Here is a 26,782-nt window from a genome sequence, read left to right on the forward strand (position 1 = left end):
AAACTGCCATAAGCCTATTGTTTGTTATTTTAGGCCTTTGATAGCCTGTCTGCGGTCCCTACTTTAAATACTCCTCCACTGACCACCAAGCTGCCTGCCCGTGTATCCATGTAACCGCTGTAAAACTGCCATAAGCCTATTGTTTGTTATTTTAGGCCTTTGATAGCCTGTCTGCGGTCCCTACTTTAAATACTCCTCCACTCACCACCAAGCTGCCTGTGTATCCATGTAACCGCTGTAAAGCTGCCATGAGCCTATTGTTTGTTATTTTAGGCCTTTGATAGCCTGTCTGCGGTCCCTACTTTAAATACTCCTCCACTCACCACCAAGCTGCCTGTGTATCCATGTAACCGCTGTAAAACTGCCATGAGCCTATTGTTTGTTATTTTAGGCCTTTGATAGCCTGTCTGCGGTCCCTACTTTAAATACTCCTCCACTCACCACCAAGCTGCCTGTGTATCCATGTAACCGCTGTAAAGCTGCCATGAGCCTATTGTTTGTTATTTTAGGCCTTTGATAGCCTGTCTGCGGTCCCTACTTTAAATACTCCTCCACTCACCACCAAGCTGCCTGTGTATCCATGTAACCGCTGTAAAGCTGCCATGAGCCTATTGTTTGTTATTTTAGGCCTTTGATAGCCTGTCTGCGGTCCCTACTTTAAATACTCCTCCACTCACCACCAAGCTGCCTGTGTATCCATGTAACCGCTGTAAAGCTGCCATGAGCCTATTGTTTGTTATTTTAGGCCTTTGATAGCCTGTCTGCGGTCCCTACTTTAAATACTCCTCCACTCACCACCAAGCTGCCTGTGTATCCATGTAACCGCTGTAAAGCTGCCATGAGCCTATTGTTTGTTATTTTAGGCCTTTGATAGCCTGTCTGCGGTCCCTACTTTAAATACTCCTCCACTCACCACCAAGCTGCCTGCCCGTGTATCCATGTAACCGCTGTAAAACTGCCATAAGCCTATTGTTTGTTATTTTAGGCCTTTGATAGCCTGTCTGCGGTCCCTACTTTAAATACTCCTCCACTGACCACCAAGCTGCCTGCCCGTGTATCCATGTAACCGCTGTAAAACTGCCATAAGCCTATTGTTTGTTATTTTAGGCCTTTGATAGCCTGTCTGCGGTCCCTACTTTAAATACTCCTCCACTCACCACCAAGCTGCCTGTGTATCCATGTAACCGCTGTAAAGCTGCCATGAGCCTATTGTTTGTTATTTTAGGCCTTTGATAGCCTGTCTGCGGTCCCTACTTTAAATACTCCTCCACTCACCACCAAGCTGCCTGTGTATCCATGTAACCGCTGTAAAGCTGCCATGAGCCTATTGTTTGTTATTTTAGGCCTTTGATAGCCTGTCTGCGGTCCCTACTTTAAATACTCCTCCACTCACCACCAAGCTGCCTGTGTATCCATGTAACCGCTGTAAAACTGCCATAAGCCTATTGTTTGTTATTTTAGGCCTTTGATAGCCTGTCTGCGGTCCCTACTTTAAATACTCCTCCACTGACCACCAAGCTGCCTGCCCGTGTATCCATGTAACCGCTGTAAAACTGCCATAAGCCTATTGTTTGTTATTTTAGGCCTTTGATAGCCTGTCTGCGGTCCCTACTTTAAATACTCCTCCACTCACCACCAAGCTGCCTGTGTATCCATGTAACCGCTGTAAAGCTGCCATGAGCCTATTGTTTGTTATTTTAGGCCTTTGATAGCCTGTCTGCGGTCCCTACTTTAAATACTCCTCCACTCACCACCAAGCTGCCTGTGTATCCATGTAACCGCTGTAAAGCTGCCATGAGCCTATTGTTTGTTATTTTAGGCCTTTGATAGCCTGTCTGCGGTCCCTACTTTAAATACTCCTCCACTCACCACCAAGCTGCCTGTGTATCCATGTAACCGCTGTAAAGCTGCCATGAGCCTATTGTTTGTTATTTTAGGCCTTTGATAGCCTGTCTGCGGTCCCTACTTTAAATACTCCTCCACTCACCACCAAGCTGCCTGCCCGTGTATCCATGTAACCGCTGTAAAGCTGCCATGAGCCTATTGTTTGTTATTTTAGGCCTTTGATAGCCTGTCTGCGGTCCCTACTTTAAATACTCCTCCACTCACCACCAAGCTGCCTGTGTATCCATGTAACCGCTGTAAAGCTGCCATGAGCCTATTGTTTGTTATTTTAGGCCTTTGATAGCCTGTCTGCGGTCCCTACTTTAAATACTCCTCCACTCACCACCAAGCTGCCTGTGTATCCATGTAACCGCTGTAAAGCTGCCATGAGCCTATTGTTTGTTATTTTAGGCCTTTGATAGCCTGTCTGCGGTCCCTACTTTAAATACTCCTCCACTCACCACCAAGCTGCCCGTGTATCCATGTAACCGCTGTAAAACTGCCATGAGCCTATTGTTTGTTATTTTAGGCCTTCGAAGCCTGTCTGCGGTCCCTCCTTCCACTAGGCCTCCACTGACCAGACCACTGCTGCCCGTGTACCCCTGGAACCAATTTTAAAGTGCCTACAGCCAGCCCATTTTATTGTGTTAGGCCTTCGAAGCCTGTCTGCGGTCCCTCCTTCCACTAGGCCTCCACTGACCAGACCACTGCTGCCCGTGTACCCCTGGAACCAATTTTAAAGTGCCTACAGCCAGCCCATTTTATTGTGTTAGGCCTTCGAAGCCTGTCTGCGGTCCCTCCTTCCACTAGGCCTCCACTCACCTGACCACTGCTGCCCGTGTACCCCTGGAACCAATAATAAAGTGCCTACAGCCAGCCCATTTTATTATGTTAGGCCTTTGAAGCCTGTCTGCGGTCCCTCCTTCCACTAGGCCTCCACTGACCAGACCACTGCTGCCCGTGTACCCCTGGAACCAATAATAAAGTGCCTACCGCCAGCCCATTTTATTATGTTAGGCCTTCGAAGCCTGTCTAAGGTCCCTCCTTCCACTAGGCCTCCACTCACCTGACCACTGCTGCCCGTGTACCCCTGGAACCAATAATAAAGTGCCTAGAGCCTAATTTTTAATTTAATTTAATATTAATAAAGCCAGGATGAACTACGATATACCACGCTATGAGCTACCCAGTTGACAATTCTTTTGCGAGAAAAGCCATCCCACCCCTCCACCTGCATGTTAAAGACCGCATTGTCCTTGCATTCTGTCAATTTGTCAGTCCAAAGGTATACCTGACAACAGACACATGGACCTGTAGGCCTGGCCACGGAAGGTTACGTGTCCTTTGTGGCTAAATGGGTTAATGTATTGGATGCATGGTCCACACAGGGGACAGCCTGCAAAGTCTGTCTGCAGTCCCTAGTTCAAGTTGTCCTCAACTGAATAAAGCTGAGCTTCTACCTTCTGGCTCTGATTAACTGCTGTTTTTAAAAAAATTGGCTGTTCCGTCCTTCTAAAGGTGTCTGCCCCTGCCTGGTGTTGTCCTCAACTGAATAAAGCTGAGCTTCAACCTTCAGTTCCAAACATACAACAGAAAACTGGTACAATACAAAAAGTGGCCTCCAGCTACAAAAACTTTCTCCTACAAGTAGTTAACTGACAGTTTTTTTTCCAGTGAAAACACAGATATGGCATCCAACGAGTGTTGTCCTGTCTCGTCTTCTTTATATTATTGCCAAGAAGCTGCAACTGAATAAAGCTGAGCTTCAACCTTCAGTTCCAAATTACCATTTTTAAAAAAGCAATTGGCTGTTCCGGCCTACTAAAGGTGTCTGTCTGCCCCTGCCTGGTGTTGTCCTCAACTGAATAAAGCTGAGCTTCAACCTTCTGTTCCAAATTACCATTTTTAAAAAAGCAATTGGCTGTTCCGGCCTACTAAAGGTGTCTGTCTGCCCCTGCCTGGTGTTGTCCTCAACTGAATAAAGCTGAGCCTCAACCTTCTGTTCCAAATTACCATTTTTAAAAATGCAATTGGCTGTTCTGGCCTACTAAAGGTGAATGTCTGCCCCTGCCTGGTGTTGTCCTCAACTGAATAAAGCTGAGCTTCAACCTTCAGTTCCAAATTACCATTTTTAAAAATGCCATTGGCTGTTCCGGCCTACTAAAGGTGTCTGTCTGCCCCTGCCTGGTGTTGTCCTCAACTGAATAAAGCTGAGCTTCTACCTTCTGCCTCTTACTAACTGCTGTTTTTTTAAAAAATTGGCTGTTCCGGCCTACTAAAGGTGTCTGTCTGCCCCTGCCTGGTGTTGTCCTCAACTGAATAAAGCTGAGCCTCAACCTTCTGTTCCAAATTACCATTTTTAAAAATGCAATTGGCTGTTCCGGCCTACTAAAGGTGAATGTCTGCCCCTGCCTGGTGTTGTCCTCAACTGAATAAAGCTGAGCTTCAACCTTCAGTTCCAAATTACCATTTTTAAAAATGCCATTGGCTGTTCCGGCCTACTAAAGGTGTCTGTCTGCCCCTGCCTGGTGTTGTCCTCAACTGAATAAAGCTGAGCTTCAACCTTCTGTTCCAAATTACCATTTTTAAAAATGCAATTGGCTGTTCCGGCCTACTAAAGGTGTCTGTCTGCCCCTGCCTGGTGTTGTCCTCAACTGAATAAAGCTGAGCCTCAACCTTCTGTTCCAAATTACCATTTTTAAAAATGCAATTGGCTGTTCCGGCCTACTAAAGGTGAATGTCTGCCCCTGCCTGGTGTTGTCCTCAACTGAATAAAGCTGAGCTTCAACCTTCAGTTCCAAATTACCATTTTTAAAAATGCCATTGGCTGTTCCGGCCTACTAAAGGTGTCTGTCTGCCCCTGCCTGGTGTTGTCCTCAACTGAATAAAGCTGAGCTTCTACCTTCTGCCTCTTACTAACTGCTGTTTTTTTAAAAAATTGGCTGTTCCGGCCTACTAAAGGTGTCTGTCTGCCCCTGCCTGGTGTTGTCCTCAACTGAATAAAGCTGAGCTTCAACCTTCTGTTCCAAATTACCATTTTTAAAAATGCAATTGGCTGTTCCGGCCTACTAAAGGTGAATGTCTGCCCCTGCCTGGTGTTGTCCTCAACTGAATAAAGCTGAGCTTCAACCTTCTGTTCCAAATTACCATTTTTAAAAATGTCATTGGCTGTTCCGGCCTACTAAAGGTGTCTGTCTGCCCCTGCCTGGTGTTGTCCTCAACTGAATAAAGCTGAGCTTCTACCTTCTGCCTCTTACTAACTGCTGTTTTTTTAAAAAATTGGCTGTTCCGGCCTACTAAAGGTGTCTGTCTGCCCCTGCCTGGTGTTGTCCTCAACTGAATAAAGCTGAGCTTCAACCTTCTGTTCCAAATTACCATTTTTAAAAATGCAATTGGCTGTTCCGGCCTACTAAAGGTGAATGTCTGCCCCTGCCTGGTGTTGTCCTCAACTGAATAAAGCTGAGCTTCAACCTTCAGTTCCAAATTACCATTTTTAAAAATGCCATTGGCTGTTCCGGCCTACTAAAGGTGTCTGTCTGCCCCTGCCTGGTGTTGTCCTCAACTGAATAAAGCTGAGCTTCAACCTTCAGTTCCAAATTACCATTTTTAAAAATGCAATTGGCTGTTCCGGCCTACTAAAGGTGTCTGTCTGCCCCTGCCTGGTGTTGTCCTCAACTGAACAAAGCTGAGCTTCCACATTCTGGCTTTCGCCCTATACTATCAGATATTAAACTGCATTTGGCCTACTAGTGTGGTTATGCCCTTGAAACAGTGTCTGCTGCTCTTGGGTTTGCTACTCCACTGAACAAAGCAATGCCGCCTGTTTAGTCCTGTTACCAATTTTGAACTGCATTTAGCCTACTTTATTCTTTGGCCCTATATCTGTTTCCTCCTCATCCTGCCCATTGCCCAGCCACTGCTAGATGAGTCTGCTGGTACATTGACCTAGACCACTACATTCCCCTTATACTCTACACAGCCAGAATCTGACCCTGCTGAAAGTAAGGTTCCCCTTCCCGCATGTTATACCACCTTACACAGGGACAGAGAGGAAGGTGCAGATGAAAGTGCAGGTTCCTTCATCAGGTGGGGGGGCATACTCGTTGGCGACGTCACTGGCACAGGGCCCCTCAGAGTACGCAAAAGTGTCGCTGCTGGTGGGAGGCGCCCCCGCCATGCAAACACACATCGCTGTACTTTGAGGGGCCCTGTGCCAGTGCCAATGCGAACGAGTGGGCCCCCCCTGCTTGCTCAGGATCACAGCACTTGCAACGTTGAAATACTTACCTTTCCCTGCAACACCGCCGTGACGTAGTCCGCATTTCCTGGGCCCACGAAAAACTTGAGCCGGCCCTACTCCCCCCCACAACTTTTGCCAAATGACCCCCAATTCCCTATGCCCAACTATTATTATAAAGTTAATTAAGATTGACAAGCTTCAGAAACAAGAATGGATGTTTTTGGCATTAAAATGGGCACTGTAGGTGTTTTCCTGGCCTCCACTCACTGCCGACTATGCTTCCCCATTGACTTGCATTGGGTTTCGTGTTTCGGTCGATCCCCGACTTTTAGCGATAATCGGCCGACTGCACTCGACTCGACTCTGGACAAAATCGGGTTTCACAAAACCCGACTCGATCTTAAAAAAATGAAAGTCGCTCAACTCTATTGGTTACTTTATCTTGGTGTGATCCCACTGACCGTGGTGCCCCCTCTATTTATATTTTTTTGTGGGAAGCTTTCCCACACGGCAATATAGATCTTAACTGAACGTCCGAGGACCCATGTTCAGTCACTAAACCGGCAGAATCCTGACGCTGGGGCCCGGTGAGCAGAGGAGAGTGGGCCCGGTTTACTATAGAAACAGTGATATCATACTGCTTATGTATGTATGGTTACATATATGTGTCGCCATATACTGCACAGAGAAATAATGCTGCCATGTAGTGTACACTCAAATTACGACACTACAAACCGTACAAACAAATAATACTGTCATATTGTAGACACAAATAATGCAACCAAGTATTTAAAGAAATAATACTAACATATTGAAAATTCAACACCAATCTAAATGTGACCAAGCATTAGCATTATAACATTATTTGCAACAAATGAGTAGATAAATAGACACATATAAATCTACATACACATGCATGCCCATTTTCTTTGAATATCCTATAGTGTGCATGGTACTTATTAGCTTTTTTCCTTTACTGTCTTGGCTCTCCTGCACCAATTCTACATGTATACTTGAAAGCAAGTAGTGACCTGGGTGATTAAATGGTTCATCTCTGTATCAGAGTACAACTGTATGTGCAATAGCTAGCATTCTGGAGAAATAAACTGCTGCTATATTTTGTAAAATAATTACAAGGATTATCTGTTTCATTTATTTTTATGGGGGGGGGGGGATTGCAGTTTATTCATTACAGATGTTATTTGAATTTCTTTCTACTCCTAAAGCTAAGTTCCCATAATGAGTTATTGATGCAGCAGATTTTCACTGTACAAAAAAAACCTGCAGCATCTTACAGTTCCAGCAAAGTGCATAGAATTCACAAAACTCTCATGCCCACTGTGCTTTTTTTTTACAGAGCTTAAAATGACCTGCAATGCATTTTTTTAAATCAATGTCAATTTTCCTTGTGACAAATACGTGTCTTGTTTGCAGATTTTCCCCATAGACTTGAATGGAATGAAGAAAATCCGCAAGTAAAAATGCAAATGCGATTTTAGCGCATTTTCAAAGAGTAAACACACTAACAACGCGTATAATCTGTACAAAGAAGGTTTCATCAACGCTAAATAACACATAATATATCAAAAGAAAAGAAAAACCTCAGCTGTAAAAAAAGTGATACAAATGCATTCAAAAACACAACGCAATTAACGTAATTTAGTTCATAGGTGTTAAAATACTGCAGAAAATCTGCAACATCAAGAGCACCAAATGCTCATCGTGTGACTGTAGCCTAAAGTAGTCTTAACATGCAAATTGTCTAGGGTCCCCGAATAGCTATTTACTATATTCCAGTTCCAGTTAAAATGATGTCATTTTAACTTGTAACACATCATCGGTTGAGAATTCTAAGCAGCTTTATAGTATATGCTGTCCTCCTAATTCAAGATACTCTGCCAAGTCAGCAAAATATATTTTGGGATAATGGCACCAAGTTGGTTAACATTGTTTGGTTTGGCAGACAGCACCTGTCGAATGTCCAGGCAGTGCTGTCAGACTGTCTTTCAGTCCTCTACATTTGTTATTCACATTGTGAGGACACTTACTGTAAATATTCTGACCAGTGGGAGCCAGCGGCTGCAGAAACGACTGCAGACTGATTTATGAGAAACTGTATAAAAATAGCTGGTTGGTCTACAGGTCTAAAAATGCAGAAACAGGCAGTTCTAGTACAAAATGTGCCACGGAGGCTGAGATGTCAAAGCTCAACAAGTTCCAACAGTGTTTACTGTCAAGGCTCCTATGATCTGCAGCTAACATACTGAATGATCGCGGACGGGACTGTGATAAGCCCTGTTATTTGATCTTAAGCTTATACCAAGAGGATCAAGGAATCATTACAACCATTGAGGACAGACTCTATGTTTTATCACAGGATCATTTATGGGATGATCTAAATGTCTTTTTGGAACATTAATATAACCAAAGAAGAACATAACAGGACCTCATTACAAAGTATATGTGAAAGATTCCAAATATAAAAATGCTGTATTGCATAAAACTATCCATAATGAAAATTGAAGCCAGTGTCGGAGAGGGAAAAAAGTGAAAGTATATGGTCAAGCACACACAAGTCATTTTCTGTGAGACTTATGGAGAAAGCCACACATAACGCTATGTGCATGTGTCAATCTATAGGAAGTAGCAATCCTAAAAGTCAATATTGACCCTTTAACGAGCCTTGTCAAATGAAGTAGGACAGTAAGCCAAATCAAATACTCCATTTGCAGACATGTGTTTCAGGGTGTTTGCCCCTCATCAGTGCAAAGCAAGAGATCTGATTTGGCTAGGTGAGAGATTTCTGACAAGGGGGTCTAATGGGGAAAATTTCTCCTTGTGGAGAATGTCAAGCTGGCATAAGGAGACGTTTAAGCCATGCAGTGCTCCTCTGGGAATTTCAAAATGGAAAACACCTCTTCAGAAAGTAAGAGGATTTGAACTTTAGCGTCAACTATGGCTGCATTCACACATCCATTGTACATGTCTTTGTGCTGTCTGTTATTTCAGAGACAGCACACTGACCCATACAGTGGGTTTGGAAAGTATTCAGACCCCTTTACATTTGTCACTCTTAGTTTCATTGAGGCCATTTGGTAAATTCAAAAAAGTTCATTTTTTTCACATTAATGAACACTCTGCACCCCATCTTGACCAAAAAAAAACAGAAATGTAGAAATTTTTGCAAATTTAATAAAAAAGAAAAACTGAAATATCACATGGTCACAAGTAGTCAGACCCTTTGCTCAGACACTCATATTTAACCCCTTTCTGACCTCGGAGGGGATAGTACGTCCGAGGTCAGATCCCCTGCTTTGATGCGGGCTCTGGTGGTGAACCCGCATCAAAGCCGGGACATGTCAGCTGTTTTGAACAGCTGACATGTGCCCGCAAAAGCAGTGGGTGGAATCGCAATTCATCCTCCGCTTTTAACTAGTTAAATGCCGCTGTCAAACACTGATAGCGGCATTTAACTAGCGCTTCCGGCCATCGGGCCGAAAAAGAGCGCATTGCTGACGCGTCACATGATTGGGGGTCAGCGATGCATCGGCATAATGTAGCAGAGGCGATCGAGTTGTGCCAGCTTCTAGCCTCCCATGGAGGCTATTAAAGCATGGCAAAAGTAAAAAAAATGTTTTAAAAATATGAAAATATGAAAAAATATAAAAGTTTAAATCATCCCCCATTCGCCCCATTCAAAATAAAACAATAACAAAAATCAAATATACACATATTTGGTATCGCCGCATTCAGATTTGCCCGATCTATCAGGATAAAAAAGGATTAACCTGATCGCTAAACGATGTGGCAAGAAAAAAATTTGAAAAGCCAGAATTAAGGGTTTTTTTGTCGCCGCGACAGTGCATTAAAATGCAATAACGGGCGATCAAAAGTACATATCTGCACCAAAATGGTATCATAAAAATGTCATCTCGGCACACAAAAGATAAGCCCTCACCCGACCCCAGACCACAAAAAATGGAGACGCTACGGGTATCAGAAAATGTTGCAAAATTTTTTTTTTTTCTATAGCACAGTTTGGAATTTTTTTTCACCACTTAGATAAAAAATAACCTAGACATGTTTGGTGTCTATGAACTTGTAATGACCTGGAGAATTATAATGGCAGGTCAGTTTTAGCATTTTGTGAACCTAGCAAAAAAGCCAAACAAAAAACAAGTGTGGGATTGCACTTTTTTTGCAATTTCCCTGCACTTGGAATTTTTTTCCCGCTTTCTAGTACATGACATGATAAACCAATGATGTCATTCAAAAGTACAGCTCATCCCGCAAAACATAAGCCCTCACATGGCCATATTGACAGAAAAATAAAAAAGTTATAGCTCTGGGAAGGAGGGGAGCGAAAAACGAAAAAAACGAAAATACCCATGGTCATGAAGGGGTTATGTCACATGCTGTCCATTTCCTTGTGATCCTCCTTGAGATGGTTCTACTCCTTCATTGGAGGCAAGCTGTGTTTAATTAAACTGATAGAACTTGATTTGGAAAGGCATACACCTGACTCTCGTATAAGACCTCACAGCTAACAGTGCATGTCAGACCAAATGAGAATCATAAGATCAAAGGAACTGGCCAAGGAGCTCAGAGACAGAATTGTGGCAAGGCACAGATCTGGCCAATGTTACAACAGAATTTCTGCAGTACTCAAGGTTCCTAAGAGCACAGTGGATTCCATAATCCTTAAGTGGAAGAAGTTTGGGACCACCAGAAGTCTTCCTAAACCTGGCCGTCCAGCCTAAAGGCCCCGTCTCACATAGCGAGATCGCTAGCGAGATCGCTGCTGAGTCACAAGTTTTGTGACGCAACAGCGACCTCCATAGCGATCTCGCTATGTGTGACACGTACCAGCGATCAGGCCCCTGCTGCGAGATCGCTGGTCGTGTCGGAATGGCCTGGACCTTTTTTTGGTCATTGAGGCCCCGCTGACATCGCTGAATCGGTGTGTGTGACACCGATCCAGCGATGTCTTCACTGGTAACCAGGGTAAACATCGGGTTACTAAGCGCAGGGCTGCGCTTAGTAACCCGATGTTTACCCTGGTTACCAGCGTAAATGTAAAAAAAAACAAACAGTACATACTCGCCTTTCGGTGTCCAGGTCCCTTGCCGTCTGCTTCCTGCTCTCACTGACTGCCGCCGTACAGTGAGAAGTGAGAGCACAGCGGTGACATCACCGCTGCGCTCTGCTCTCACTGTACGGCCGGATCTCAGTCAGAGCAGGAAGCAGACGGCAAGGGACCTGGACACCGAAAGGCGAGTATGTACTGTTTGTTTTTTTTGGTAACCAGGGTAAACATCGGGTTACTAAGCGCGGCCCTGCGCTTAGTAACCCGATGTTTACCCTGGTTACCCGGGTGCTGCAGGGGGACTTCGGCATCGTTGAAGACAGTTTCAACGATGCCGAAGTCGTTCCCCTGATCGTTGGTCGCTGGAGAGAGCTGTCTGTGTGACCGCTCCCCAGCGACCACACAGCGACTTACCAACGATCACGGCCAGGTCGTATCGCTGGTCGTGATCGTTGGTAAATCGCTTAGTGAGACGGGGCCTTAACTGAGCAATCGTGGGAGAAGAGCCTTGGTGAGAGGGTAAAGAAGAACCCCAAGATCACTGTGGCTGAGCTCCAGAGATGCAGTAGGGAGATGGGAGAAATTTCCACAAAGACAACTATCACTGCAGCCCTCCATCAGTCGGGCCTTTATGGCTGAGTGGCCCGAAGGAAGCCTCTCCTCAGTGCAAACAGTGAAATATATCGTGGCACAGCTGTGTTGGTGCACTAGATAGGTTCCCCAAACCAGTGAACATATAGTAAATAATTAGGCACTCAACTTATTCGTGGTTGTAGCTTTGAAAAAAGTTTTTTTATTCCAGTCCAAAATAAAACGTTTCGGTCAACACGAGACCTTCTTCAGTAAACCGACTGCTCAAGTGGTAAGTATAGCAGGTGTCCCTGTACATCAATTGTGTCCAAATATATGGGGTACAGCCCTAAGTGACCTAACAGGAGAGTAATCACCCAGTCGTTGTTATGCGTCTAATGTGACGTGAAGGCCAAAAGCTCCAAATTTATATTGTGTCAATAACTGTTATAAGTCACTAGAAGTGGGCAGAGCCGGTGTGGCTATATGTCTAATCAGGCATCAAGGTCCAGGGCTTCAAATTTGTAGTAGGGAGGACAAAAAGCAGGTTAGCGGATTATAGTTGAATACGTCACTTGGATAAAGGAGGGCGAACCAGCAGCGGACACGGCGTTAGAGGCGCAACACTACAGACACTTATGGGCACGCATATCCACTGAGTTCGCCCTCCTTTATCCAAGTGACGTATTCTACTATAATCCGCTAACCTGCTTCTTGTCCTCCCTACTACAAATTTGAAGCCCTGGACCTTGATGCCTGATTAGACATATAGCCACACCGGCTCTGCCCACTTCTAGTGACTTATAACAGTTATTGACACAATATAAATTTGGAGCTTTTGGCCTTCACGTCACATTAGACGCATAACAACGACTGGGTGATTACTCTGCTATTAGGTCACTTAGGGCTGTACCCCATATATTTGGACCCAATTGATGTACAGGGACACCTGCTATACTTACCACTTGAGCAGTCGGTTTACTGAAGAAGGTCTCGTGTTGACCGAGACATTTTATTTTGGACTGCAATAAAAAAACTTTTTTCAAAGCTACAACCACGAATAAGTTGAGTGCCTAATTATTTACTATATCTCCTCAGTGCAAGACATATGAAAGCCCGCATAGAGTTTGCTAAAAAACACATGAACGACTCACAGACTATGAGAAATAAGATTGTCTGGTCTGATGAGACGAAGATAGACCTATTGGTGATAATTCTAAGCGGTGCCCAATACATTCCCAACAGTGAAACATGGTGGTGGCAGAATCATGCTATGGGGGTGCTTTTCAGCTGCAGGGACAGGGCGATTGGTTGCCATTGAAGGAAACATGAATGCGGCCAAGTACAGAGATATCCTGGATGAAAACCTCTTCCAGAGTGTTCTGGTCCTCAGACTTGGCTGAAGGTTCACCTTCCAACAAGACAATGACCCTAAGCACACAGCTAAAATAACAAAGGAGTGGCTTCAGAACAACTCTGTGACCATTCTTGACTAGCCCAGCCAGAGTCCTGACCTAAACCCAATTGAGCATCTCTGGAGAGACCTGAAAATCGCTGTCCACCAACGTTCACCATCCAACCTGACAGAACTGGAGAGGAGCTGCAAGGAAGAATGGCAGAGGATCCCCAAATCCAGGTGTGAAAAACTTGTTGCATCATTCCCAAGAAGACTCATGGCTGTACTAGTTCAAAAGGGTGCTTCTACTCAATACTGAGCAAAGGGTCTGAATACTTATGACAATGTGATATTGTAGTTTTTCTTTTTTAATAAATTTGCCAAAATTACTACATTTCTATTTTTTTCAGTCAAGATGGGGTGCAGAGTGTACATTAATGAGAAAAAATGAACTTTTAAAATTTACCAAATGGCTGCAATGAAACAAAGAGTGAAAAATTTAAAGAGGTCTGAATACTTTCCATACCCACTGTACAATTTCATTGGTTCATACACACATCCAATTTGGAAGTGGATCCATGTGCCCAGTCCGTGAGACTCAGGGCAGATCTTATTTTTATCCATTTTGCAGATCAAACTTGACCATTTAAGACTATAAGGGTCTTGTGACACTAGTAACTACTCAATGTGACACCAGTCACTAGTCACAGACTACAGTGAGGCGAAATATTCAAGAGCTCCGGGGTCAGTACCAAGAAGGCTCATAATAGACAAAGGGAAAACAAATCAGTAACAGTCTGAGGTCAGAGTATCAGGAAGGTAGCGGATCAAGACAAAGAAGTAAGTCAAATGGATTGTCAAAAAGGTAATCCAAGGCCGGCAACATAGATCAGAATACAACAAAGAGCACAGAGCAAGCACACACATGCACACCACTTGCGCAAAGCTACAATTGGCAAAGGTTTGGCAATTGTCAGAGTGCTAAATAGCCCAGTAATCACACAGAATAGATGACACCTAGAGAAGATCCCACAGACCCAGCCAAATGGGACAGCTCAGCTGTCACTCACAATCCTGACAGCTCAGCAAGCCCTCAATTCCATAGGGCGGCAGAGCTGTAATTCACAGCGTCCTAAAACAACATAAGTGGTGGAATCGCGACAGCTCCATTAAGCATAGATAAAAACGAAAGACATCCTGCTTACTACAGTGTTCAGATAGTTTACTTCCATCAGTATTTCAAAAGAGATGAGGAAAAAACAGATGCAAAACAAATGCAAAATGGAGGCAAAACAGATATGACACAAGAGAGAAAAACGATGCGTTTTACATGGATGTGTGAATGTCACCTAAATAAAATACTTAATTGAAGAAATATATTTGGCCCAATTATGTATTGCATTTATGCCTTTTTATTCTAGCTATTGGTGTTTTTCACCTGTTTTGCATTTGTGCCTTATAATTCTTTTAATTTGATCATTTTCTAAAGTTTATTTTTATGTTTTCACCATTGTATGCTATGGTTTTTGGTTTCCAGATGTATTCAGCTGATTCATCAATTACAACTTTTTAAAAAGTCACAAAATATTTCAAGATTTTAGTGAAATATGTGAATTGCTCAAAAAAGCACAAAAAAAGGCAAAAGACAAAAATTGCAGAGCATTTTTGATTTTGCACAAAATTCATGAACTACACTGTGTTCCAAATTATTATGCAAATTGGATTTAAGTGTCGTAAAGTTTTAATTGTTTTGTTTTTCAAATAAACTCGTGGATGGTATTGTGTCTCAGGGCTCAATGGATCACTGAAATCAACCTGAAACACATGTGATAATTAGTTTTCCAGGTGATTCTAATTAAAGGAAAACTACTTAAAAATGATGTTCCACATTATTAAGCAGGTCACAGGTTTCAAGCAATATGGGAAATAAAAAGGATCTCTCTGTTGCTGAAAAGCATCAAATAGTGCAATGCCTTGGTCAAGGGATGAAAACAATAGATATTTCCCGAAAACTTAAGCATGATCATCATACTGTGAAGAGATTTGTGGCTGAATCTGAGCACAGATGTGTTCGTGCTGATAAAGGCAGAATGAGGAAGGTTTTTGCCAGTCAAGTTCATCGGATTAAGAGAGCAGCTGTTAAAAAGCCATTTCAAACCAGCAAACAGATATTTGAAGCTGCTGGTGCCTCTGGAGTCCCTCGAACTTCAAGGTGTAGGATTCTTCAAAGGCTTGCTGTGGTGCATAAACCTACTATTCGGCCACCCCTAAACAGTGTTCACAAGCAGAAACAGATGCAGTGGGCCCAGACATACATGAAGACTAATTTTCCAACAGTCTTGTTTACTGATGAGTGTCGAGCAACTGTGGATGGTCCAGATGGATGGAGTAGTGGATGGCCACCATGTCCCAACAAGGCTGCGACGTCAGCAAGGAGTGGAGGAGTCATGTTTTGGGCCGGAATCATGGGGAAACAGCTGGTAGGGCCCTTTAAGGTTCCTAAAGGTGTGAAAATGACCTCTGCAAAGTACATAAAGTTTCTGACTGACAACTTTCTTCCATGGTATAAAAAGGAGAAATGTGCCTTCAGGAGCAAAATCTTCTTCATGCATGACAACGCACCATCTGATGCTGCAAAGAATACCTCTGACTGATTGGCTGCTATGGGCATAAAAGGAGATAAACTCATGGTGTGGCCACCATCTTCCCCTGACCTCAACCCTATAGAGAACCTTTGGAGTATCATCAAGCAAAAGATCTATGAGGGTGGGAGGCAGTTTGCATCAAAACAGCAGCTCTGGGAGGCTATTCTGACTTCACACAAAGAAATACAAGCAGAAACTCTTCAAAAACTCACAAGTTCAATGGATGCAAGAATTGTGAAGGTGATATCAAAGAAGGGTTCCTATGTTAACATGTAACTTGGCCTGTTAGGATGTTTTGGAGTTAAATAGCTTTTTGGTTCAGTGAATGTGACCTCCTAATGCCGCAAATTCCACAAATGAGCATTTTCAGTTCTTTCAAATCAAATGTTTAGAAATTATACTGTGCCTAATAATTTGGAACAGTGCATTTTGAGTTTTTATTCATTTTGGAGATTATACTGTTATCATTGGGAGGTTTCTCAATAAAATTCAATGTATATTCTAACGGGTGATGACTTTTATTAGACTGACTGTCATTTGCCCCAACCTTTTAGGAAAATCTGAGAAAAATGTAATTTGCATAATAATTTGGAACATAGTGTATATGCACCACTTTCTACCTATAGTCAGCAAATAGATGCTGCAGGTTCACAAAACTGAGCTTTTAGAGTTGGTTCCTAAAACTGTTTAAGATGTGTTCAGTTAAAAATGACATGATCTAAGGATTAATTTACACCAGCATTTTAAGGAACCCTCCTCCCCCCACTCAACAAATAGCTTAAAGTGCTATTATATTGAAAGTGACAGATTAAGTCGCGCAGCACAAAAACAATATCTATGCATGCCTAAATTTAATGCATCCATTAACTCTAAGGCTATGTGCACACGTTCAGGATTTTTGGACTTTTGTCAGTGTTTTTTCAGCCGTTTTCCGCCGAAAAACGCTAAAAAAAGCTTACATTAGCATCCCATTTTTAACACATTCCGCATTTTTTGTGCACATGCTGCGTTTTTTTTCCGTGTTGGAATCACATTCCAGAAAAAAATGCAGCATTTTCATTCTTTGTGCAGAATCGCAGGGATTCTGCACACATACGAATGCATTGATCCGCTTACTTCCCCCATGGGGCTATGCCCACCATGCGAGAAGTAACTGGATTATGTGCGGTTGGTAACCAGGGTGGAGGAGAGGAGACTCTCCTCCAGACCCTGGGAACCATATAATTGTTAAAAAAAAAGAATTAAAATAAAAAATCGTGACATTCTCACCTTCCGGCGTCCCCCGCAGCCTTCCCGCTCCTCGAGATGCTCCCGTTCCCAGTAATGCCTTGCGAAAATGACCTGTGATGACATAGCGGTCTCTTAAGACCGCTAAGTCATTTGGGGTCATTGCCGCGAGGCATCACTGGAAACGGGAGCATCACGAGTAGTGTGAAGGCTGCGGGGGACGCCGGAAGGTGAGAATATCACGATTTATTAATTTTTGTATTATTTTTAACATTATATGTTTTTACTTCTCATGCTGCATAGGCAGCATCAATAGTAAAAAGTTGATCACACTTGTCAAACACTATGTTTGACAAGTGTGACCAACCTGTCAATCAGCTTTCCAAGCGATGCTACAGATTGCTTGGAAAACGCTAGCATTCTGCATGCTAATTACGCTAGTGCTTAGCGGGAATACACATGCCAATTCTGCATGCGATATACTCGTGGCAGGGATGCAGAATTGCTGCGGAAATTTCCGCGGAAATTCTGCAATGTGTGCACTTAGCCTAAAAGGCAACCACTAACAGCTTTGGCAGTGGCAGCTCCCAAGAACTTCCTGGTGTTCAACCTGTAAAGCCGTGTTCACACACAATAGTAACATAACTACATAATAAAAAAAATCCTTAACAAAATGGAGAATATAACTGTTTAATGGGAGTTATTGAAATTTGTATTTGAAGAAAGTAACATGCTGAATTAAAATGAATTTATAACAATTCTTGTATCATTCATGAATGCTGGAACATCTGAAATGTGATAAAGCACAAATCAAGCCAAATTAGTTTACTTTATTGACAGCAACAGGTTATCCAATGCAGCATGTGCCCCTTACAGATATACATATTCTTGGATTACTAATAATTGTGCTTTAGGTTATTTTTCATATCCAGAAGCACATAGTGAAGAAAGAGTATCATGATTACGTTTCATTCTGCCATAGTAACATACATCAAACATACTGAACCCTAAATCCAACATGACTTTTTGCTGACCTTTGGGAAGAGTTGAAACACCACAAAAAATATAAAAGGGGTTGTCCGGTATTAGGACTTGTAAATCCTCACATCTTGCGCACTGCCACACTCTGACTAGACAGTCTCCAATCTCACTCAATACACTAGCACTGAGCGAGGCGGCACCCATCTAGTCAGCACATGACTGCATGAATGCATATCACATACTATATTTACGGTCACGTGTCCGCCGCTTCCAGTGCCTGTGAGGGAGGTCCTCCCATCACATGAAAACAATGTCCTTTCTGCAGCCTACCTTCTGCTTCACCTTCTGTACCATCAGGGTCTCATCGGGCTGGCTGAAGATCCGCTGCTTCCATAGTTGTACACTAAGAGACAGAGTCCATTTCAAACCTATAACGAAGAACTTTACTCTTTACTTGTCACAGCACATTCTTGTCAGTTACAACATCAGCATCAGGTTCCTTACAGTCCACATTCTCCGCTCTCCCTATGCTTTCTCCCACGTCCTTCAGTATATTACTGGGTCGTATCACCTCTTGCGCTAACACAGCATCCTCCCTGTGCGAGCTCACTATGCCTGAGAATTCCCTCGTCCGTTTAGCCCCAGAACATGCAATGATCTGCCACATGGCTAGCGACCTGTGTCCCTGTACTAGTCAAGTGCAGCTTCTCATGCTCCTGCCCCAAGCTGCAGTAACGCTGCTGCTCCAGCTGTACTTCTGTCCATCCGGACTGAATGGCTGGGTACCTTGTTTAACATTGCGGAGCTGTCCACCCAACACGAGCACTAGGCCCCTGCTGAATACAAACTGGAGGATACTTTCCTCCTAACACAGCCAGCCCCTCCTAAATAACTATGTATAATATTGTGCCCATCTAGTGTCAGATTTAGGCTACTACACTTACCCTATCACTACTGACATATACATACAGCAACATGTAATATGTACATATCTAACAAGTAGCAAAATACTACATACATAGCAGCATGACTTACTATTAGTGTTGAGCATTCCGATACCGCAAGTATCCGAGTTCCGATATTTTTGTGATATCGGAAATTGGAATCGGAAGTTCCCAGTGTATGGTTCCCAGGGTCTGGAGGAGAGGAGACTCTCCTTCAGGCCCTGGGATCCATATTCATGTAAAGAATAAAAATAAAAAATATGGATATACTCACCCCTCCGGCGGAGCCTGGACCTTAGCGGTGTAACCGGCAGCCTCTGTTCCTAAGAATGCAGTGAGTGTAGGACCTGCGATGACGTCGCGGCTTGTGATTGGTCGCGTGAGCGGTCACATGAGCGGTCACGCGACCAATCACAAGCCGTGACGTAATCGAAGGTCCTTCACTCTGCATTCTTAGGAACGGAGGCTGCCGGTTACACCACTAAGGTCCAGGCTCCGTCGGAGGGGTGAGTATATCCATATTTTTTATTTTTATTCTTTATTTTTTACATGAATATGGATCCCAGGGCCTGAAGGAGAGTTTCCTCTCCTTCAGACCCTGGGAACCATCCAGGATACCTTCCGATATTTGTGTCCCATTGACTTGTATTGGTATCGGGTATCGAAATCGGCGAGATCCGATATTTTGCCGGTATCGGCCGATCCAATCCGATACCGATACTTTCGAATATCGGAAGGTATCGCTCAACACTACTTACTATACAACCTTTAAGGGGTAGAGGCGTGGCACCCCCTTACACGCCGGCACCAGAGAATCCTCAAGGCCACAGTGTATGAAATGAGAAGAATTGCTAGTCTGCAAACAAACCCTTTAAGCAAAAACATGTAACTTGCACTACCATAAAGTAAGGAATCCAGTCACCTATATGCATGAATCATTATACGTATAGCAACGAAAGACAAAAGAATGCATGTAAAATAGTGAAGATTCTCAGTCAAAGGTCAAAATAGACACATAGGAGTTAAAGATACTTAAGAAATAAACTATTATACATGATACAGACAGGGTGTGCTCCTAATATATTCACACAAATGAATATGTATCACTATGTATATTTGTGATATATATTTGTAAATTTGATCACTTAGTTATTGTTTTATAACCAGACTGCTTAACAGCTTATCAATTATGTCTATTCTGGAATATTGGCTGACAATCTACTACTTATAGGGAACAGGAGCTTCCGTTTTTTTCAGTCTAGTGTGGACTTACACTATCTGTATCATGTACTTTAGAGTACTTTTTAAATGATATGTGTGTGTGTTCTTGTGAATCCTCACTATTTGTATGCATTCTTTTGTATTGGGTCACCTCCATACACATTTGATTTTTGCCAAGTTCTTGACTAACATTCATCTTCTGTGTATAGCCACCTTTAGAGAGAGAGTTCTTATGATTATTGAGGAAGTTGGGAGCTATTGTATAAACTTAGGCATTAGATGTTTTGTGTGTTCTGGGGAAGGATGAGCTATAGGATCAAGGAGAGATGAGTAGAGATTATATAGGACACAAGGTTTTGGGGAGTTAAACTAGAAATGTCTTGTAAGGGCTCATAAATCCTTGCCTGATGTATTCTTGGATTAATTCTGTTAACCCAGCAATACACAAGATTTTACTCGCTTTAAGGGAATTGTGCACACAAAGTCTTTTAGACACCAGTGTACCCGCTGAGTTTTTGAAGGAGAAGACGCTTCAGGAATACATTGGCCGTGTTTTTCCTGAGAAGCCTTCTCTGGCATCTATTTGTTAATTTTTATGGCAGTTTTTTTTGTTTTGTTTTTTTAAACTATATTTATAGATTAGTGAGCACTTTCCAAACTGAGATGCCTGAAGAATGGTCAGGCCACTTCCTTTAGCCACCTCTAGGCTTTTGAAGACTGAAGTAGTTAAAAAAAAATCAAGACTGAACATAAGCACAGCAAGTCATTTTGACAATGTAGTTCACATGTTAAATAAACCTGTCAGCAGCATTTTGCTAAGTAAACTGCAGACACTGTCATGTTGGCACAGTTATACTGATTAAAGGGAATCTGTCACCCCAAAATTCGCCTATAAGCTAAGGCCACCGCCATCAGGGGCTTATCTATAGCATTCTATAATGCTGTAGATAAGCCCCCAATGTTTCCTGAAAGATAAGAACAACAAGTTAGATTATACTCACCGGGGGCGGTCCTGATGCGCTCCTGTCAGATAGGAATCGTGGTCCAGGTCCAGCGCCTCCCATCTTCATACGATGATGTCCTCTTCTTTGCTTCCTGCCGCGGCTCCTGTGCAGGTGTACTTTGTCTGCCCTGAAGGCAGAGCAAAGTACTGCAGTGCGCAGATCGTGGGAAAGGTCAGAGAAGCCCGGCGCCTGCGCACAGCAGTACTTTGCTCTGCCCTCAACAGGGCAGATAAACTACACCTGCGCCAGAGCCGCAGCGTCAAGACAAGAAGAGGATGTCATCATGTGAAGATGGGAGGCACCAGACAGCGACGCCCATTGGACCGGACAGCGCCAGGACCGCCCCTGGGTGAGTATAATCTAACTTGTTTTTCTTTTCTTTCAGGTTACAATGGTAGCTTATCTACAGCATTACAGAATGCTGTAGATAAGCCCCTGATGGCAGTGGCCTTAGCTTATAGGTGAATTTTGGGGTGACAGATTCCCTTTAAAATGATACCTGGGGTGAATAAATCCATCTTGTGGTTCAGTGTAAGTGTTCAGTTAAAGATATTTCTGTGCTCCGGGGCAGGACAGTAGGCAGAATCTTATCTTCCTGCTCTAAGCCAGAGAAACCAAGGAAAGACCTGTCCACAGGACACCCCGAAGCACAAACATGTCCCTCATCATAGAGACAGACATCCAGCAAGAGAGAGAGACAGAAAGAGAGACAACCTAATAAAGAGACAGGCCGAGAGAGAGGCAGCCAGCCAGATAAAGAGAAATACAGCCAGACAGAGAGAGCGAGCTAGACAAAGAGATATAGACATACTGCCAGAGAGTTTTCTTCTCTGTCTCTCTCTCTCTATGTTTCTTTATATGTCTCTCTCTCCCTGTCTCTCTGTCTCTATCTCTCTGTATCTCTCTCCCTGTCTCTCTCTATCTCTCTGTATCTCTCTCACTGCCTCTCTCTCTCTCGCTCTGGCTGTCTCTCTGTGGCTGGCTATCTTTCTTGCTGGCTGTTTTTCTCTCTCTCTGAAAGCCTCTCTGTCTTTGGTGGGCTGTCTCTCTCTTTGGCTGTCTCTCTCTGTCTGTCTCCCTTTCGCTGGCTGTCTATCTCTCTCTCTGGCTGTCTCTCTTTTGCTGGCTGTCTCTCTCTGGCTGGCTGTCTCTCTCTCTCTGGCTGCCTCTCTCTTTCTCTGGCTGTCTCTCTTTTTGGCTGTCAAATTCAAATGGCTTTATTGGCAGGACCAAAATACAATTAGTGTTGCCAAAGCAAGAAAAATATGTCTGTCTCTCTGGCTGTCTCTCTCTGTCTGGCTATCTTTATCTCTCTGGCTGTCTCTCCATCTGGCTGTCTCTTTCTCAGGCTGTCTCTTTCTCTCTGACTGTATCTCTCTCTCTGACTGTATGTCTTTCCTTTGTTTCTCTGGCCTAGGGCAGGAAGACAAGACTCTGGCTACAGTCCTGCCCCGGAGAAAGGGCATATCATTAACTGAAAACTTCTAACACTGATTGCACAAGGACCACAAGATGGATCTCTTCACCCCAGGTATCATTTTAATCAGTGTAACAGCAGCAACATGACAGTGTCTCTAGGCTACTTAACAAAACCCTGCTGACAGATTCTCTTTAATCCTTTAAAGCATTTTTCTGGTGGACTTCAGGTAAAATATGCTATATGTACATACCCATAGCTGGCATGTTTTACAGGAGTTACACATGCTGTGATCTATGGCTAAATTAAGATGTTGGTGTTCAGGGTCTCTAGAGATCAGGTGGAATTGTGCATTATGATAAGCTACTAGACTGCAAAAGACCCATATACTGTTTTCGCACAAGGGCTCTCTTCTGTCTGTGTCCACCCCTTCAATATGTATACATGTCACAGTATTTTTCTGTTCCCCGACATAGCCTGGCATATATGATAAAGTAGAATTTTCTTAAACCAATTAATGTTAGGTTTACCATTTACCTACAAGGAGCCATGGAGCACTGCCTGGCAAGCAATTTGTCTCAGCAATAGGATATGATAATCTTTAGGATATTGTAAAATGTCTCACAGGAAATTAAAAATCTTTGAACTTTCAATAATTAGTGTTCTATAAACAGAAAAACACTGCCCTATAATCTTGTAACTACTATCTAGGGGGGACACATGGTATAATTAGTGCCAACATTGTTCTCTAATTCCTGCTTCTAATGATATACAGTTAACATCACACAATACATATAGTCATGGCCGAAACAGTTGGCACCTTTGAAATTGTTCCAGAAAATGAAGGATTTCTCCCAGAAAACTATTGCAATTACATGTTTGGTTATACACATGTTTATTTCTCATGTGTGTATTGGAACAACACAACTAAACAGAGAAAACAAATGCAAACTGGTGTAGTGCAACAGTAGCACACTTATGCAGTTAGGAAGCAGTGACCCAACAAATTTTCAACATAAAGTCTCTTTAATGCGGTTTCATCACAGCATTAATGTCCAATTCACACAAGTATGTATCATTAAAGTCGAATTCACAGCACTAGTAGCCGGTATCCTCCAGATAGCTGCCGGAAACTATATCCTCCGGATTACAGTCACTAAACATGCCACAAGACAGTCCGCCTCTGAGACCGGTTGCCGTGGGGGACTGCACCTCCGAGTTAATGTCTCTTTACTCACAGCTTTCCACAGTTCACAATATCCTTCAGTTTACTGTCACTAAACACACCAGTCCTCCTCTGACCAGTTACTATGGGCAACTCCACCACTGTGCACACTGTGGGAGCCAGGCGTCTCAGCTCCCTTGGCTGCTTGGCTCCGCTTTCCTGTGTTGCCTCACACAGGAGCTCTACAGAGCTGACTGCTCTGCCCTCTAGCATACACCAGACTGATACTGACTCTGACTCTGACACACCCAAACCCTTTACTGCAGGGATTTTAACTGAGATCTGTGGCCTTCAGCCACATGGAAAACCCAGGCCTGGAATGAAATGGACTGCACGACTACCATCCTGCAGTCTGTTTCAAAATACAAAAACCCCAGAGCGGGTTTTCCAAACTTTGCCCTGGACACAAACATGCCCAAGACTAACACTTATTTTTAGCCTGCATTGCACATCCTGGGGAGAACATACAGCTACCCCTACCTGTGACACTGGTCACTGCCTCACACTCAACATAATTTCACACAAAACTCCAAAAATGGGCTAGACAAAATTGTGGGTAAACAACTTTGTTTCAAGCTTGTGATGCTTGCTCAAACTCACCTGTGGCAAGTAATAGGTGTGGACAATATGAAAATCACACCTGAAACCAGAAAAAAGGGGAGAAGTTGACTAAATCCATCTACAGAGATCTTGATGTTTCTTTGTCTACAGTGTGCAACATAAGAAGTTTACAACCCTTGGCAGTGTAGTTAATCTCACTGGACATGGCCAGCAGAGAAAAATTGATGACATGTTGTAACATAATATAGTCTGGATGGTGGATAAGCAGCCCCAATCAAGTTCCAAAGAAATTCAAGCTGTCCTGCAGGCTCAGGGTGCATCAGTGTCAGTGCAAACTATCTGTCGATCTTTGAATGAAATTAAATGCTATGTGTCACTAGTGATCTGGGGGTAGAAGATCTCTGTGTATTGTGCATCGCAGATCTTCCATTTAGCCTGTGTGTTTGGATCCCATATTAAATTAGTTTTGATTTCTTTGGTGCTTAAGAGGTTAACGACTATTCTTATCATGGTCAAAAACGTGTAGCTCCATTTTCAGTTGCTTCTATTCCTATAAAACCTTGCTAGATCCTCTTTGTCTTGCCAGTGAAAGCTCTACTTCCTTGCGCTTTGGATACACTGTGCTGAATAGGAGTTTGTTGTTGCTATTGGAGATTCGTCTTCCTGTGCTGTGTGCTTAAGCTAAGTGTTTGGAGAGAACTTGTTGTGGAGGTGTTCTATAGTACACGGGTGTATATCTCATGGTCCTTGTTCCTGTTCAGTTTATTCCTACCTGTCCCTATCCTATTTCCTATTATTGGTTGGTGCTTTTGTATGACAGAGGTTTTCTGTTATTCCTGTTTTGTCTTTTGTGTCTTGTTCACATTACATTTTTTTTCCCATGCTCCATAGAATGGGGGAGGGGACAGACCAGGAATTTACAAGAGCATAGAAAGGTCGGAATCTCAGGCCTCTCTACCATCAAGAACACCCCTGGGACAGGGATAGTTAGGGCCCCAGTTGCAGGGACAGTTTGAAGCCCCCCTCCCCTACCTAAGACCGTCACAGCATCACACTATGGCAGGAGCCCCAGGAAGACCCACAGCTGATGCAAAGACATGAAAAGCTAGACTGCAGTTTGTCAAAATGTACATGAGTAAGCCAAAATCCTTCTGGGCAAGCATCTTGATGGCAGATGAAACCGAGATAGAGATTTTTGGTAAAGCACATCATTCTACTGTTTACCGAAAAGTGGAATGAGGCCTACAAATAATAGAACACAGTACCCACAGTCAAATATGGTGGACGTTCAAAGATGTTTTGGGGTTGTTTTGCTGCATCTGACACAGGGCGCTTGACTGTATGCTTGGCATCATGAAATCTGAAGACTACCAAAGGATTTTGGGTTGCAATGTAGTGTCATGGGTCTTCCAGAAGGAGAATGACCCCAAACATACTTCAAGAAGCACCCACAAATGAATGAAAATAAAGAGCTGAAGAGTTCTAAAGTGACCAGCAATAATTTTGGATTTAAATCCCATTGAACAGAAATATAAAAATTTTGTTTGGGAGAAGACACCCTTCAAATATCAGAGATCTGGAGCAGTTTGCAAAAGAAAAGTGGTACAAAATTTCAGTTGAGAGGTGTAAGAAGCTCGTTGATGGTAGTAGGAAGAGACTGCTTGCAGTTATTTATTCAAAAGGGTAAGCAGTTAAATGGTAAGTTGAGGGTGCCAACAATTTTGTCTTGTCCATTTTAGGGATTTTGCGTGAAATTATGTCCAATTTGTGTTTTTTCTCAGTTTTTTTTGTATTGTTCCAAAACACACAAAGGAAATAAACATGTGTACAACAAAAACATATACTGTATAGTTGCAATAATTATCTGGGATAAATACTTCATTTTCTGGAACAATTTCAATTTCAAGGGTGCCAACACTTTCCTCCATGACTGCATATTTACAAAGAATATATCTAGTGATGATCACATTAGTTGGACAGTTCAAAAATATCCATGTTAGTATAAAGTCTGACTCCTCAAATAGTTGTAACAGCTTCAAATGCAAGATTTTGGAGTGAGTCTGTGAGAATGCATGTGCAGCGCCCCAGAGTCCTGGTCGTTGCAGTAATGTCGCTCTTCCACCAGGGGGAGTGATGTTACGTCTGATGGTACTAAAGGAGTTCACCTTGCCAGGTATCACAGTCACACACTACACTTTACACTCCAGTCCACCAGGGGGAGCAAAGCTTCTATCTACTAGGGCACTCCTCACACACGGGTAAAACTGGTGGGTTGGATAGGAAGTTAGAGAGAAGCAGACTGGGCTTCGACCAGATAACATCGAGGGAGAAGCAGCCTGGGTTTGACCCAGAGAGGTCCTGTCAGGGGTGGGATCCTGACA

General features: G+C 43.2%; 1 long non-coding RNA gene across 1 annotated transcript in view; it reads right to left on the reverse strand.

Moving 5' to 3' along the window:
- Positions 1 to 26,782, reverse strand: part of LOC143773628 (uncharacterized) — a 74,596-nt gene that overhangs the window by 27,175 nt on the left and 20,639 nt on the right. Inside the window, exon 2 of the long non-coding RNA XR_013215263.1 lies at positions 18,360 to 18,457. This is a non-coding gene — a long non-coding RNA (uncharacterized LOC143773628). The remainder of the gene's footprint in view (positions 1 to 18,359; positions 18,458 to 26,782) is intronic.

Source organism: Ranitomeya variabilis, chromosome 5 (assembly GCF_051348905.1).
Source record: "Ranitomeya variabilis isolate aRanVar5 chromosome 5, aRanVar5.hap1, whole genome shotgun sequence".
NCBI lineage: Eukaryota > Metazoa > Chordata > Amphibia > Anura > Dendrobatidae > Ranitomeya > Ranitomeya variabilis.